The sequence below is a fragment of the Cupressus sempervirens genome, chromosome 5 (genome assembly GCF_028749045.1).
Source record: "Cupressus sempervirens isolate cs-2001-9-10 chromosome 5, ASM2874904v1, whole genome shotgun sequence".
Lineage (NCBI taxonomy): Eukaryota > Viridiplantae > Streptophyta > Pinopsida > Cupressales > Cupressaceae > Cupressus > Cupressus sempervirens.
In genome coordinates, this window is record NC_143122.1 from 353383467 (window position 1) to 353399851 (window position 16385).

General features: G+C 34.8%; 1 pseudogene; it reads left to right on the plus strand.

Moving 5' to 3' along the window:
• Positions 1 to 1056: 1056 nt before the first annotated feature.
• Positions 1057 to 2707, plus strand: LOC149556183 (cytochrome P450 94A2 pseudogene; annotated as a pseudogene).
• The last annotated feature ends 13678 nt before the right edge of the window (positions 2708 to 16385 follow it).

Sequence of the window (16385 nt, forward strand, 5' to 3'; positions counted from 1 at the left end):
CCCATTGACAAAGAACAAAACTCTCAATTTTCATTTTGCTCCCAAGTTTCCTTTAAAAAAAAGTAGTTTTTGTACCTTTTATCATTTGATGAATGTCTATGCCTATCTTAATGCTCCCATTTTCGCAGAGTAAGGGAGGATAGTGAGAAAGGTTTCGGGGTCTAGTTTTACATCTGCCAACTACATTTGTTCGAAATCTTCTAAAGCCTTTTAACAAATCCATTTGTAAATATTGTGCAAAAGAATGTTCCATGAGAAAACATTTCCTAGACGCATTATGTTAAACAGTTCATGTGCCTTACGTAGATGAAATCTTTGAGGCATTATGCCAAACAGTTACACCATGTCCCCATGCTATTGCTTAAATCAATTTCAAAATAAGAATTGTAGGAAAATGAAATTGTAGAATCTTTTCCTACTTTTTTGGAGCGGCTATTTTTTAGCAAATGAAAATACGCTGTGGGAAAAAGAGGGGGGTTGGAAATACACAATTATTGAAAAAATGACACGTCTTCACCACATTTTTTTCATCTCCTTTTTATTTGCCTATATTTTAGTTTTCAGAATTATTTATAATAGAAATGATTTAAAAATAATTTTTATAACACTGCTTAAAACTATGCAGCAAATATATTTTTTCATAAGACCAAAAGTTCCACAAAACAATGAACAATTGCTGTTGGCAAAAATAAGCTAAACAACATGGGAACATGCTCTTAGCTTTCCTCCTCTATTTTTCCTTCTATGTTTTGGTTCCATGTCTAGCAGGAAAATTATGACTGTAACGCCTGACGAAATTCATCTAAAATTCATCATTTGATGGATGTTCAGACCCTGTTACAAAGCTCCAATTTTCGCCCAGGGAAGGAAGTTGCCGGCAAAGTTTGCGGAGTTTGGTTTTAAACATGCCAATCGCTGTTGCTCTGAACTTTCTAAAACCTTTTCAACAAATCCATTTTGTGCATGTCCCTCAGTCATGGCATCCCATGAAACTAGATTTCTTTCAGGCATTCTGTCAAACAGTTGACGAGCAAACTAAATTTTATATCTATATCCATGAAAATGGCTGAGATCTCCCTTAATTTGCTCATTTCGTGTTAGCCTAGTAATCAGCGTCCTTTTCTTCTGGGAGCTTTTCTTTCATGCTGAAAAGAAGAGCAAATCTGAGATCCCCACTCTCCTTCCGATCTCTGACATACTATTCCCACAGAGGTTGCACGATTGGATCGCAGATCTACTCTTAGCTTCCATATACTACATTCAAATAACAGCGGCCAAGAGGAATAAGATCGTGTATCACAGCCAATCCTGCAAATGTTGAGCACATACTCAAAACCAATTTTGAAAATTACAGGAAAGGGGAGACTGCCTCAACTTCATTCTACACAACTTTTTGGGTACAACAATTTTCAATGCCAACGGCGAGCAGTGGACAGTGCAGAGGAAGGTTGCCAGTTGCGAATTTAACAGCAAATCATTCAGAAATTTCGTTGTCGAGACAGTGCAATCAGAATTTGTGGAGCGCCTAATACCTATTCTTCCGAAAACCTGCAAGGAAGGAGCCTCCATAGATTTGCAAGACGTTTTGCAGAGATTCACCTTCGATAATATTTGCAGAGTCGCCTTCGGAGCAAATCTGGCTTATCTGGATCCCTCTCTTCCACAATTACCCCTTGCTAGGGATTTTGGAGATGCAACAGAATTAAGCTTCGGGAAATTCCTGTACAGCGTGCCCTACCTCTGGAGAATCAAACGTGCTCTTAACCTAGGTTCGAAAAAACACGTCTGCGCAGGGCGATTCATACGGTGGATGATTTTGCTATGAAAATAATTCGCTCTAGAAGGAAAGAGATCACGAAAAGTCAATCGAAGGGAAGTGATTCCCTAAGAAATGACCTCCTTTCCAGATTAATGGCAGAAGCTAATGAGCTTGAAAGAGAGATGGCTGAAGATGAGGAGAAACGCAAATCCGATGCTTTTCTCAGAGGCATGATTGTAAATTTCATGCTGGCTGGTAGGGATACGCTGTCGACTTCACTGGCCTGGTTCTTCTGGGTGCTTTCATCGCATCCACGAGTGGAATCGGCCATCCGCCATGAAATTCTACCAATTTTATCAAATAGAAAAGGGGAAATAGAAACAGAATCAAAAGGGGCATTCAATAACTCGTTTACATACAAGGAATTGAGGGAAATGAAATATCGAATCTCTTCGATTGTACCCTCCAGTGCCTCTTGATTCCAGATTTGCAGTGGAAGATGACATTTTGCCCGACGGTAGTTTTGTGGGCAAAGGTTGGGATGTTGATTACAACATTTATGCTTTGGGCAGGATGGAAAGCATCAGGGGAACAGATTGCTTGGAACTTAAACCAGAGAGATGGATACTGGATGGAGAATTTGTAGGGGAAAATCCTTACAAGTTTTCTGCTTTCCATGCCGGACCTCGCATATGTCTGCGAAAAGAGATGGCATTCATTCAAATGAAATCGATTGTGGCTTCCATTGTTCATAGTTTTAGCTTGGGTATCGATAACAACTTTGTTACCAAATATATGCTTGACTTCCATATGCGTACGAAGGGAGGAATGCTGGTTACCATTAGAAAAAAGTGATTTTCACCATGAATGATCTGTAAGTAGTTCATGTTTCAGAAATCTGAACTCTGGTTTTTTATGGCTTTGTAATATGTAAGATGTTTTTTTTTTTATTGTTTCAAAGTAAAATTAGGAAAATAAATAGCTAAAAATGATAGAGGAAAACAATGGTTCTACATAAGAACATAGCATTACACAGTTCTAGTACAACATTCAACAAATAAGAAGGGGTGCAAGCACCAAAGTTTCTGTCTTTGATGTGTGAGGCTCAAATTTAATTACGAACTTGAAATAGAATGTTGAATGTCATGGAGGACTTCCAATTTATAAAGACCAACTAGATCAAATTTCATTTTATAAGTTGTAAGAATCTATAAATGTCCATATAGATTTGACAATGTATGATTTGACATTCAATGTTTTATACCTCTTCTTACAACATAAGCATGTTCCCTTAGCTTTGTTACAATAGTTGATAGTTTATTTAGGTTTGAAATCTGATTGTGACATTTATATGCATGGTTTACTTATTGCATATGTGCAAACGCATGACTAAGGAATCATGTCTAGGAGAAAATTTGATTTAAAATGAAAGAGAAATTTACTTTAAACTATATAACTCCTATCCCATTATTACTTTGTTGACCTAATGTTATGTACTTATATAATGTTTGTATGCATATAATATTTCCAAGCTGTGTGATTAAAACATGGTTTGTTCAATTAAATCAAATACAAAATACAAAGATGAAAGAGAAGAATCAAGTCAAAAATCAAATTATTAGTATAGAATAAATTCTCCTAATTATATTGATCATTGAAGTAGAATTTATTCTATAGTAATTTTTCAAACTTAAAGTATTTATATTAAAAAATATTATTTTAAAATCTTAACATTGGTAAATCTAGTTGTAAATCTAATATTAAATTATATATCTTATGTTTGCAATTTTAAATTGATTAGTATATATTAAATAAATATTAAAAACTTTATATTGTAAAAAAAAAATTATTTACTTATATAGATTTCAAATTAATTAATTAAAAATATGAATTCGATGCATGGAAAATTCTTTTCATATCTAATTGTTATTGTCACCATGTTCTTTGCCAGGCTTGAATTGAGTTTGTATGAAGGAATTTTGTTAGCACTTAAAAGATTTAGTAATGGGAGGAAGGGCAAGTGGAAGCATAAGTGAATCGTGGCATTTTGCCAAACAGTTGATGTGTCTTTCATGCATCAAACTTTTCCATGTTAAAAATAGAGACAGAAAGCCATCACTAAATTTGTCGCTCAACTCTGTTTGCTTGAAACATAAATTTATCCTCTACCTTCTCTCTTGGGAGCCCTGTTCTCTCACAAAACCTTCTACAGTCTATTCCCTGCAGGAATCCACAAACATGTTATATCAATGTAAATCGAACAAAATGAATTAGTTATGTTGATTACCTTCGAAACGATTTTAAAAATGGTTGATTGCATGAGTGGTGTTCAATTTGTGTCAATAATTTATCAAATGTGAGCTTTACAGATGCTTCTTTATATTTATTTGTCGAACTATTGTCTAGTCTAGTGTCAAATTTTGTTTGTCTAGCATATGCCAGCTCTGGATTCATTGTAGCAGATTAATGCCATTCCATTCTTCCACAGTATTGCATCAATGTGAGATCCTTTCTCTCTGATCTTTCATTGTACAGTTTTCACAATCTATTTAGATTTTATAAATACTAACGACTTTAAAGATGGGAGTGTTTGTTCACAGTTCTATTCTTAGGCAAGGGATTTTTGCAGTGACATCTAGAGCACAAGAGGGTTCAGAGCTTCAGCTCATTGAGGAAGGCTTTAAGTTGCAAAGAAAATAAATTGTTCAGTGCCTAGGGTGCTGATCATATTATGTGCTCATCAGAAAACTTGATGGAATTCTAAGGCACAATATTGAGGGATATAATGCAATTTTAACAATCGATTTTGGAATTTAGATTTATAACCTTGTATTCTTATGGAAGCAGTCAAAGTCCCCTCACATTTGGGCCACCATTTACATTTGGCTCTTTTATGCGATTGTATCGAGCTTAACAGCTTTCCCTTGAAGCCAGCAATTGATCTATTTAAGAACATGGAGGTTGGATTTTGGGCCGTCAGTGACAAATTCGTGGAGCTCTTGGGTGTGTGTCATGATTAGCTTAAAATTATTTTCAATTACATTTGTTTGTGGCTATTTTGACTAGCATTTCAGTTGTTAAAATCTCACAGTTGTTTTCCAGACCCAAATTAATATAGAAAATCTCGCCTTTGTTTTTGAAACGTAATTTCTTTGGTTCCCTTTTCCCTCCGTAGTTTAGTATTTTGCACTTCTTCCCTCTGGAGGTAAGAGTTTACAAAACTTCTGTGTGTAAAGTGGGCTATTGGAGAACCAATCAATGTTGGGTATCTTCATTAAATCCGTCCAAATAAATCCCTGAGTTGGTCTAGTGGTGGAGAACTTGTACTCTTGAAAGAGAGGTCACAAGTTCAAATCCCACTGGGGGGTAGGATATGTACGCCTCGTTTGTAGCACCAAGCGCCTCTCGAAAAAGAGTACGAGGTAGTCCCATATCACTATCACCATATGTAAACCCAAAAACTATGGCATAGTGTTGTGGACTATAAAACCACCTTTCCTTTTTTCCTTTCCTTTCCCTTTGAGGATTGCTTGAGGAATTATGTGATCAAATTAATTATATAAAAAAATTGGAATAAGTGGTAAAAGGTATGTCCATATGCCTAACAATTCAAGTTGGGCCTAGATCCAACTAAAATCGATTCTTGATATATTCTGTATTACATATACTTTGATAAGGTAGATGTTGTTTCCTACCTTCGGTGAGATTTTTGGGTTTCAGCTAACTACTGTAACTATGGATCCTAATCCTGGGAGGCCTATAGTGCCTGAATGGTAATGTACATTTAAACGATGCTGGAAAAATACAACTACTCTTGGTGATGGGTAGAAATTGATGAATAGAACACTGCTTAATTTCTGCCTACTTCCACATTATTGTGGTTTCATTTGGAATTGATAGAGTGGCTCTTACTAGTTAATACCATCTAGGACTTCTGGAAAAGATGGTTAAACTTGGTGGATGAGAATTTTTGAACCAAAAAAGCATGACCTGCTAGAATGAGACTGCTTGTGCTTATAAATGCTATGATTAGATAACCATAGAAGTCCCTTGACCTCAAGAAACCCTAATAATTGAATCTGGACTAGCAGTCAAAAGTTTCTACAAGGGCACTCCTTTTTTGCTTTAAATTAGGCAAACCCCCTAACTAGTAGTCACAATGTTGTGTTTGGCATTCGTGGCCGATTCCATTAAATCAACTTATTTCAAGTTGATTTTTTGACTTCTTGGTGATGAGAAGCGAATGAAGAGGATTGAGTAAAGATTTACAGGGGAGTGGACTGAGGTTTGTTTCCTAGAAATTTAAGACCACAAGTTAAAATACGCAAAATTGTGACAAACATAACATACATAAAAATATTCTCTTACGGTTTTGGGCCAGGAATTTTTTATAGAAATTCCTTATGATGTGCCATGTTAAATTCTAGAGAGGAGATAGAGCTTCAACAAAAATCCAAAATCATGATGTAATATAATAGTGGTCGTTGATGTGGTGACTGATCACCTTCGTAGGTCTTCGAGAGTTTTTTTTTGGACCATCCAAAATCTGCCATGAAGTCAAAGTGTCTTTCATTGAAACAGACAATTACTATGTAAAATGTGTAGAATTCATTCATCACTGTTAAAAGAGATTATTGCTCATCACTATTCTTTCAAGAGAAATTCAAATTGTAAAATGTCATCAACTCAACATGGGAGTTTTGTTTCATTGTGTTGAAAAATATGTTTCAAATTACTCAAGAATCCAATACTAACACCCACAACTCAAAGAAAAATTGAGTTTTTTTCTATATGAACCATAAAAATGAGAACCTAATTAAAGAAGATCAAGTTGTAGACGAAGATTAAGTATAATAAATCAAAAATCTATAATGAATCTTCTCCTCCTACTTCTTTGTATATCTATTTGTTGTCCATTGGGATGCAAAGGGGCTTGAATTAGCAAAGTACATGAGACAACTATGACACTAGCCATGGACACGCAATCTATATCTGGCTGACCATGGACCTGCAACATGTATCAGAATGTTCTTGAGGGAATTTGCTTGTGTTTCATTTAGAAGCTTCAAAATCTATTTGTAGAAGCTCCAGAAAGTTCTATGGTTATGTGGAAAGAGCTTTTTGGCAAATGTTCCAGAACGTTCTATGGAAAGAGGCTTCCCGAAGGAATCTCATTATAATTTTCAACTCTTTTTCTTCTGTAAATTAAAAAAAAATTCCTTGCCTTTTTTGGCAACTACCAATAAGAACATAGTAAACTAGTTTTCCTAAATTCATAAAATAGATTAAAAAAACTGTAAACTATAGAAAAGCATAAATTGATTAAAAAATTCTCAAAATTGATTGGCTGAAAGTAAATTGAACGATGATATAAGTATCCTGCCTACGGCATGAACTAATAAACACAAGAGCTAAGAAATTAACAATTCAATTTGATCACTCCACATAGATCAATCTTGTAGCTGTTCCAAATTTTGTCAACATGATCTTAGAACTTTCTAAAGTTGGTCGTTGTGCCATGGCCAAAAACATATGTAAGATGTTTTGGTGGTTAAGTCACTCGGAAATGGTTAAATAGAGGAAAATTAATGAAAGTAATGGTTAAATGTTTAATCGTACCATTATACATGTGGAAAGGAGATTTGAGGTAAATGACAATAGTACAAAGTGGAGATATTTTGTTATCAATGGTATAAAAAGAATATTTTGTGCTATAAAAGTTTACACTTTATTAGTTGGTGAAGATGGTATCCTTTCTCTCTTTTTTCAATTTTATTTCCATCCTTATTTTTGAAATCTTATCTTTATCCTTTTTTTTTTCTTAAAGCCCTCATCCATTTCATGTATTTTTGTGCCGAATAATGCATAGAAATATTTCTTAACTAACTTAGGGGAGCTTCCTACGCAGCTGCGAAGCTTAATTTGGCTAGCAGTCATTGTTCCACATTTGAGGGAACATTTTATGGAGCAGATGTCCCCATGGAATTACCAATTATGCCTTTTTTTTGCTTATAATTTTCAAAGTTGTTTTTGGAGGGAGAATATTGGAGGGGAATATAAAAATGGAGGGAAGAAAAATTGTGGAGACACTTCACCTTTTTTTTTCACTATGCAGTTGCTGCTTAACTCCAACCCCTCCTTTTTTCAACAACTTAGTTTTAATAGTTAAGCAACAACTACACCATGAAAATAGGTGGAGATTCTAATTTATTTATTTTTGTGCTAAATAAACAATTGCATGGGGACACTTTTAAGTAACTTTTATGCTTACTTTTTATGCACACAATATGATTAAGCAGTCACATGGGGACATGGGATTAGCTAGCCCAACTTGATTCAAAAAATAGAGATAAAGAGAATAAGAGAACAAAAATATTAGTTTGGAATTAAGACACACGTCTGAATAAATGGTGTCTATGTGAAATTGCTTTGCCTCCGCTTGGTAAATCATTCTGGCCCAAAGGTGCATATTTACATACCAAATGCCTAGCCCGTGTCATTCAATCTACACATTTTGAATGCAAATACATCAATAAGAATGTTTTTTCTTATTAATCAAAGCTCCTATTGCTAATATGTAAATGTGGGTAATTTTTTTTCCCTGTATAATGAAAACAATGGTGTTGGACATGTTGACATTTTTTGTACCTCAATTTAATACAATAAACTAGAAGTAATGACTATTCAAAACATTTAAACAACAAGGGCGCATCCCTTAATGTGTATGCAAAAAAGAGGGGTAAAAATTTATTAAGACAGAAAGGAATACAACAAGGAGAGCTCAACAAGGAGCTCGATCCTGAGCAACAAGATCATCAAATTCTTGCACCATCTCAAAGGACAGTTGCCTCCTATCCCTAATATTCCAACCCGGATCATGACTAGAAGCCCATTTGGCTAAACAATCAGCAGTTCTATTCCATTCATGAGGAATATACGTGAACCTAATGAACTGAAAAGAGGAAGAGAAGAAAAGAATCTGCTTAACAACAGTGGCCAGCTGCCAACTAACATCCTCAAGCTCTTGCGAAGAAAGCATGTTCACCACCACCTGGGAATCAGACTCACAAATAATCTTACTCCATCCCCGCAATCAACATTGTTCCACAGCATATAAAATAGCTTGAGCTTCCATGAGATTGTTAGTATAATCACCCTTATGAATTGAGAAATTTTTTTTAACATCCCCAAAACTACAACGAGCCACTCCGCCAATACCAGCCGGACCAGGATTCCCACGAGAAGAACCATCAGTGTTAATTTTTAGAACTCCACAGGGAGGAGGAGTCCAGTGCCCATCCCGATTAACCCGACCCTTCCTCTGATGGTGAAGCTGCCTGGACATAGAAGGAAACCTATGAGCTGCAGCCCCATCCTGCAGATGAAAATTGAGGTGATTACAGATAGCAAGATCAACCAGATCCATACCCCCATCAAGCTCACACTTCACAAGAATAGTTTCCTGAAGAGAATGTGATATTTTCCATCAAAGATGCAAAACACCAAGCTGAACATCTTGGAATATGCGACGATTCCTCTCCAACCAGATATGCCAAAGCATGAAAGATGGGCATGCAATCCAAGCAGCATGAAGAGAAGAAGACTTGGAGGGAGCACTACCCAAGCGGGCCCAGAACTCAGGCAAAGAGGAAGCATGCCGACAAGAGCAACCCCAAGCGCTCCACCAAAGGTGCCATATCTGAGTAGAATAGGAGCAATGGAAGAACAGATGGGAGACAGACTCCTCTCCATTACCACACAAAACACAATAAGAGGGGCCCTGAAATCCACGTTTACAAAGATTATCCCAGGTAAGACAACGGTTGTGAGCCACTAGCCACATCAAAAAATTGCACTTGGACCAAGAAACTTTATTCCAAACTTGCTTCCACCAAGGGACCTTAGCATCCCCAAATAATTGTCTAGTTATCTCCTGATACCCAGCAGAGACATGATATTTACCAGACAAGGTACCGCCCCAAGCCAAAACATTTGGACCAAGCAAAGAAGAACACTCTCTAGAGGCCAGAATTTGAGAAAGCTCCTGATGATCCATGTCTGTACCTCCAGGAGGCCAATCAGAAGAATGCTTCCATCTGTAACCAACAATAGGTCCCAATTGATAAGGAGTCTTGTAATGAGCCACTTTATCCCATCCAGCGGCAAGAAAAGAGTCACAAAGAGGCTGAAGATGAGGGTATATGGATAAAATGGAAGGGAATCCATCCCAAGCATCAGACCAAAACAAAGCCTGAGAACCTCCTTTACATATCCAGAACAAACCCCTCTTCACCAACATCGCACCTGTCTTCAAAGTATGCCAAACCATTGAGCCACGACCTTCAAGAGGGAGTACAGAAACAAAGCAATGATCAGCACCATGAAAATATTTATGAGTGATAATATGAGCCCAAAGTTGATGTTGTCCAGAGCACCATCGCCAATAAATTTTAGCAGCCAAAGCTTGACTACTCAATAGAGCAGATCGAAGACCAAGACCACCCTCCTTTTTAGGCCTACAAACAGTTGCCCAATTAACCAAGCTCCATTTAGTACTACGCAAATTACCACTCCAAAGGAATTGTCGAGAAAGAGCATCAAACTCCTTGAGAAAGTAAATAGGTGCAGCGTGAACCATGCTTCTATAAGTAGGAAGAGCTTGGATAACAGCTTGCAGAAGAGTAACCCAGGCAATAGTAGAAAGCCATCTATGAGTCCAATGATTTACCTTATCCTGAAGCTTGGTAATCAAATTTTGCTAGAAGAGACGTGGCTGCTTGGAAACAGCAATAGGAATGCCAAGATAAGTCAAAGGAAGTGATCCTATCTGAAACTGTAGGATACCAACAATCCTGTGCTGAATAGAATCAGGAGTGTTAAAAAAGTAAATGGAAGATTTGTGCTCATTAACTTTCTGGCTTGAAGCTGCCAAATAAATGTCCAAAGCATGTCGAAAGGCTTCAGCTTCCTTGATCCTAGCAAGACCGGCAAGAGCAGAATCATCAACAAATTGAAGATGGGAAAGAGAAGGTAAGCCATTACCCCACCGCCAGCCTTGAATAGAATTCTGGGACACCTGATGCTTAATGAATCTGCCCAAGCCTTCAGCCATTATGATGAATAGATATGGGGAGAGAGGGTCACCCTGGCGGAGGCCTCTAGAAGCACCAAATAGTTGAGAAGGTTGACCATTAATCAGAATAGAAAAAGAGGCAGAAGTAACACAACTCATAATCCAACTCACCCAGTCAGAGCTAAATCCAAAAGAAAGAATAATACTCCTTAGGAAGCTCCATTTAACTCTATCGTAGGCCTTCGCCATATCCATCTTAACAAACATGGCTCTCTCCCTTGAAGTAGCCATAGAGTGAATAACCTCAGTAGCAATAACCACCCCATCCAAAATTTGTCTGCCAGCAACAAAACCACCTTGTTCTTTTGAGATAATAATGGGAAGCCACCTTTTCAGTCTCTCAACAATCAACTTAGTAATAACTTTGTAAACCACATTACATAAGGCAATTGGTCTAAAAAACTCCAATTGATTAGCACCCTCTCTCTTAGGAATAAGAGTCAAGAATGTAGAGTTCAAAGCTTGAAACATCTGCTTGCTAGCATAGGATTCTTTAACCACCTCCAACAAATCATGATTAATGATGTCCCAAAATTCCTGAAAGAATTCAACTGGAAAGCCATCAGGACCAGGAGCCTTCCCCTTAGGCATGCCAAAGACCACCTCCTCTAGCTCTTCCAAAGAGATAGAACGCATGAGATAATCATTCATTTCCTGAGTGATAAGGGAAGGAATACAGGACAAAATAAAATATAAGAAAATCTTCAATATTTTTTTCAATCTTTTCCTACTAAATCCCCAAGATAGAAGAGTAGTTGGCCTTTATAAATAAGTGCAACATATATTTAAAGTAATAATTTTTTTAAGCTTTCAAAACTTTTTTCCTAAGAAGATTTGTTAAGTATTAGTTTGTTTAAATAGTGGTTTTTGTTAAGTATTTGATTATTAGTTTCTATCAAGGCAGAAAATTATTGTTTTACCAACCCAATCAAATTATTGGGATTGTTTTTTTTGTATTAAATGTCTTAAGCTTTCAATACTTTTTTTCTAAGAAGATTTGTTAAGTGTTAGTTTGTTTACATAGTGATTTTTTATAAGTATTTGATTATTAGTTCCTGTAAAGGCATACAATTATTGTTTTACCAACCCAATCAAACTATCATGATTTTTTGGGATTATTCTTATTTCTAAAATCTTTGATGTGCAACTTGCAATATTTGTATAAACTATTTTGGGGGTTGTGATTGGTGTTATAGAGGGCAAAACAAATTATTTGCAAACATCCATGTAAGAGAAGGCATGATAAACTATGTCTTCATCTCTATTGCATTCATCGCGACAGGTTGAACATAAACAACCAAAATACTTGTTTAATTTATCTTTTATTTTGACATGCATGTGAGACATGTGTGCTATTTATACAGTATCTAAATCTTCTCCTCAAAGAGCTCAAGCCTAAAAAAAATGAGACCTAAAAGACTTTTGGGATTATCGAAGGGCGTAGGTGCATAAATAGTTGCCCACTAGACACTCATTTGGTTTGCACACTACTAATACATGGATGAGCAAGGGATTTATTGGAAATGGTTTCTAGCAAAATCAAATTCAGAAATATGCAATCCAACTATGAGAGATTCATTAGATCAAAAATCAAAACACACATAATATATGCTCACTTGTGTATGTGTATGTGTGTGTATGTGTATCTATGTATAGAGTTTTGTGTCAGTTTCTCTACTAGCTATTTGTGGGAGGCAAAAACACTACTATGAATGTTAATTTTGTTTTTTTCACACCCACCCATCCCAATATTTTTAAAATAGATCTCTTTAGTGGGAAGGAAATATCTCTTGCTAACAAAACAACAAAAAGAAAATGAAATACTTCAAGTCCTAAATGGTTAAAGAAACTGCCCAAGCCATTTTAATTCATTGAAACAAAGAAATTAGTAGAAAATATGCAGATCATGCAAGATCCGTCAGCATGACTTTCAGAAAAAGGTAATCAAGATTAGAAAAACAAAGTAGTATTTAGGAGGCTAGATTGTTAAGGGAACTTATCGTGCAACAGAGCACACCTAAGAAGAACAACCTCATTTCATTTATGATTCATCATTTAGGAGAGGTCAATGTTCTTATTCAATTTGAAAAAAATTATATGTATGTGTGTGATCCTGATACTGAAAATGCTCTCCTCATCCTTTACTCTATAGGAATGTATTGATGCCACTATATTATAGCACAAAATTTGCCTATGCAATGGCTTTGTAATTTTTGTTGCTTTTGTGAGGCTTTCTATTTTTAAATGTAAATTTATTGTAATATTGGTCATTTTTATTATAAAACAATTGGGCATTGAAAATTCAATGGTTGTATTTTACAACCAAATGTAGGATATGTTGATTATTTGGTTCCGTGAATTAATTTCTAGGTAAAAGCAACTTGTCTTTAACTTTTGCTAGTTTCACTTTTGTTCTCACTAAACCTACAATAGCACAAACAAAAAAAATAAAAATATTTCATTAAAAAATAAAGTGTTACCAATTGAAGCTTCATTTTAGGGTATTTGAGACATGAATTATGAATACAATAGTTGAAGGGAATGCAAAAATTTCTATAAGATGATATCTTATCGTAAGAGAACTAATTAATCATAGTATAGCATAGAACAAGGAATGGAAGATGAAACTTGAAAATATAAGACAAATTGCATATTTTCATAAGCTAATAGAATTCAGTTTAGAATTTGTGCTTCAATTCGTGCTAACTCTATAAGATGGAAATTTTTGTAAAAGACTAATATTTTGTGCCACCATGATAGTTGTGGATAAATTTATGGGTCTTTGCACAAATGGTGCTTTAGATTACTTTGATGATAATATTGTTTTATTATAGAGGTTGTCAGGCCATGGACAATTCACTCATCATCACCTTGACACTCAAAGAAACATATTAGAAAATGATATAACATATTTATTGCACTCAATTAATAGATACTAATATTGTAGTTTGACTCGTGTCATCCCTTACAATCTCTCTTTTCTATGTTATTTGCCAATAACAAACATAAAAAATGATGATGTTGGTCTAGTGCAAGAACACAATAAAAAATGGTAAAACATATCTTCAATAGTAGATTAATGAAGATACCATATTGGATTGGATAGATGACTCAGGAAAATCCTAAAAATTCATCATTATCTAGAAATAGTGGCCCATTGCATAGCATCACTATTTTTTTGCATATGCTCCAACAATACTAAAATTCAGACACATCAAGCTACTTTTGGGCTAGAATAGATCAAAAAATGGTACACCAAAACTTATGTAGTTTGTAGATAATAGTTTATACATTTCTAAGATTCGGTCTATGACAAGAACTTAAACCATTTCCCTCTTATAATCACAAGGACACCATAATCACTATTCTAATTGTGAAGGTGTGTTGACAATGTTGAAAGCCAAATGCAACATGTTGCTTCTGCAAATGAACAAATAAAAAATAGGTACAACATTTTTCATGGAAACCTATACATTTTTAAGATGCATAATATGGCTAAGAATTGAAACATTTCTTTTTTACTAGTATCTCCCCTTAGTTATGTCTTTTTGTTTTGGTAGGTGAGGAAAGAGGATTTGGTTCTAGAACAACTAATTTCTCCCATTAAAAATGGTGATTTGTTCTTTAAACCTCTCCATAATTAAATCTTCAATTTTTTTTAAGAACCTTGAAAAATTGAAAACATATTGAGGTAGTCAGCTATCAACAAAAGAATCTTAATATCTATAGTATTTTATTTTATGAAACTATTACTGATTCATGTTCTAAAAGCTACAAATTTTTTAAATTTAGAATAAAGAAAAAATAAACTATCAATAGTACAGTCTTACGAATTTAAGAGGATAATGTGTCTTTAACAAATCTAGATTTACATGGATGTAATTATCAAATAATTTATACACATGTAGTTGGGTGCATCACAAATGATTTCTAGACCCTTATAGTCTGAATGTTGCACAGTGGTCCCTAACATTTGTGAGTTGGAGGTGGAAACAATACTTAGATCTAGTTTCATTTATGGTCTTAATGTTGTGCTTACAATAACTCACTTTTTTCAAAGATAGATCTACAACATTTTTACAATTAAGAGTAGGAGAACATGTGAAGTATAATTAATTTAGTTGCATGATATTAGACAGGAGAGAGTGCTAAAGAATGATTGCATATAGTTTTTATTTTCAAGTATTCAACCTGTGGCTAAGATATCTAATTTCGCTCTTACATTTTATTGGTCTTTCACAGACCATTGGTTTGAGAAAGGTGAATGTTTGTAAGTTACTTAATTTAGTTTCAATTTAACTAGTTTATTATTTATTTATTTATTGTCTTTATTAATTCTTTTTCAACTATTTTTTAATTAGTCATGTCTTACAACCATTTCTAGCTTCTCCTTCTCCCCTCATATCTTCAACAATTGCCTTGCCACTGCTAGACAGGAACTACGCTGCACTACAACTCTTGTTTATGTACGGGAGAGGACTCATTAGCTGAGCATCCTAATTTCATGTTACTAAAAATTCTTTTAGAAATTTGAGACCACTTCTATTATTTTACAACACTTACTTTGCAAGTCACCTTCTTATAATGAAATTTTTAGAGCCATGGCATTAAATATGATGTCACACTAGCATTCTTTTTGCTAATGTGTCTAAAAAAGCCTAAAAAAATTGAGATCCATACTTGTGTACTAAGTCATATTTTGTTGGTGTATCAATGTGGCATCACATGATTAACTACTTCTTAGATATAAATAATGGATTTCATTCAATCATCAGTAGCTATCATCAAGAATAACAATTTTAAAGCCATGACTATTAGTGTAATATTGTCAATAATATTGCAAATTAAACCAAAGTGTTGTAATGATTAAGTGTTCAACTATTAGGTCATTTGGACCTTAATCCAGAGAGAAAGGTGAATAATTTGTGCTTTTATGTTAGACATTAATTTATGTTTTTGTATTATTAAATCTTACAAATTTGAAGTAGTTTTCTTATTACTAGATTGGTTTGATATTTTTACTAAAGTTAAGAGTTTTTTTGTTTTGTTTGTGTGTGTGTGAAGTAGTTTTCTTGTTGCAAGATTGATTTGACATTTTTGTTGAAGTTAAGAGTTTGATATGTGTGTATGAACACACACGTGTGTACGTGTGTGTGGGCATGGACGTGTACATATTTACATGTGTGTATGTCTGTGCATGTGCATTTGTAATTGTAAGTCACACATTGTAGACTGTACTTGTTTGTTTGGGTCATGAAAGACCAACATCAAAGAAAAGTAATATAAAGATATCATTGCATTTGTTAGTGTGGGCTTCAATTGTAAGCCTCCATGTTTATGTGATTGGAGGATTTATTTTATTCTATGTAGCCTCATTGGAAACCTCTAATATTGTTGCTAATCTAAAATAAGATGGTTCTAATTATGAAAATTGACAATGTGGGATATAATTAGTTCCACAAATGAAAGTTGGCGAGAATTAGAAACATAACA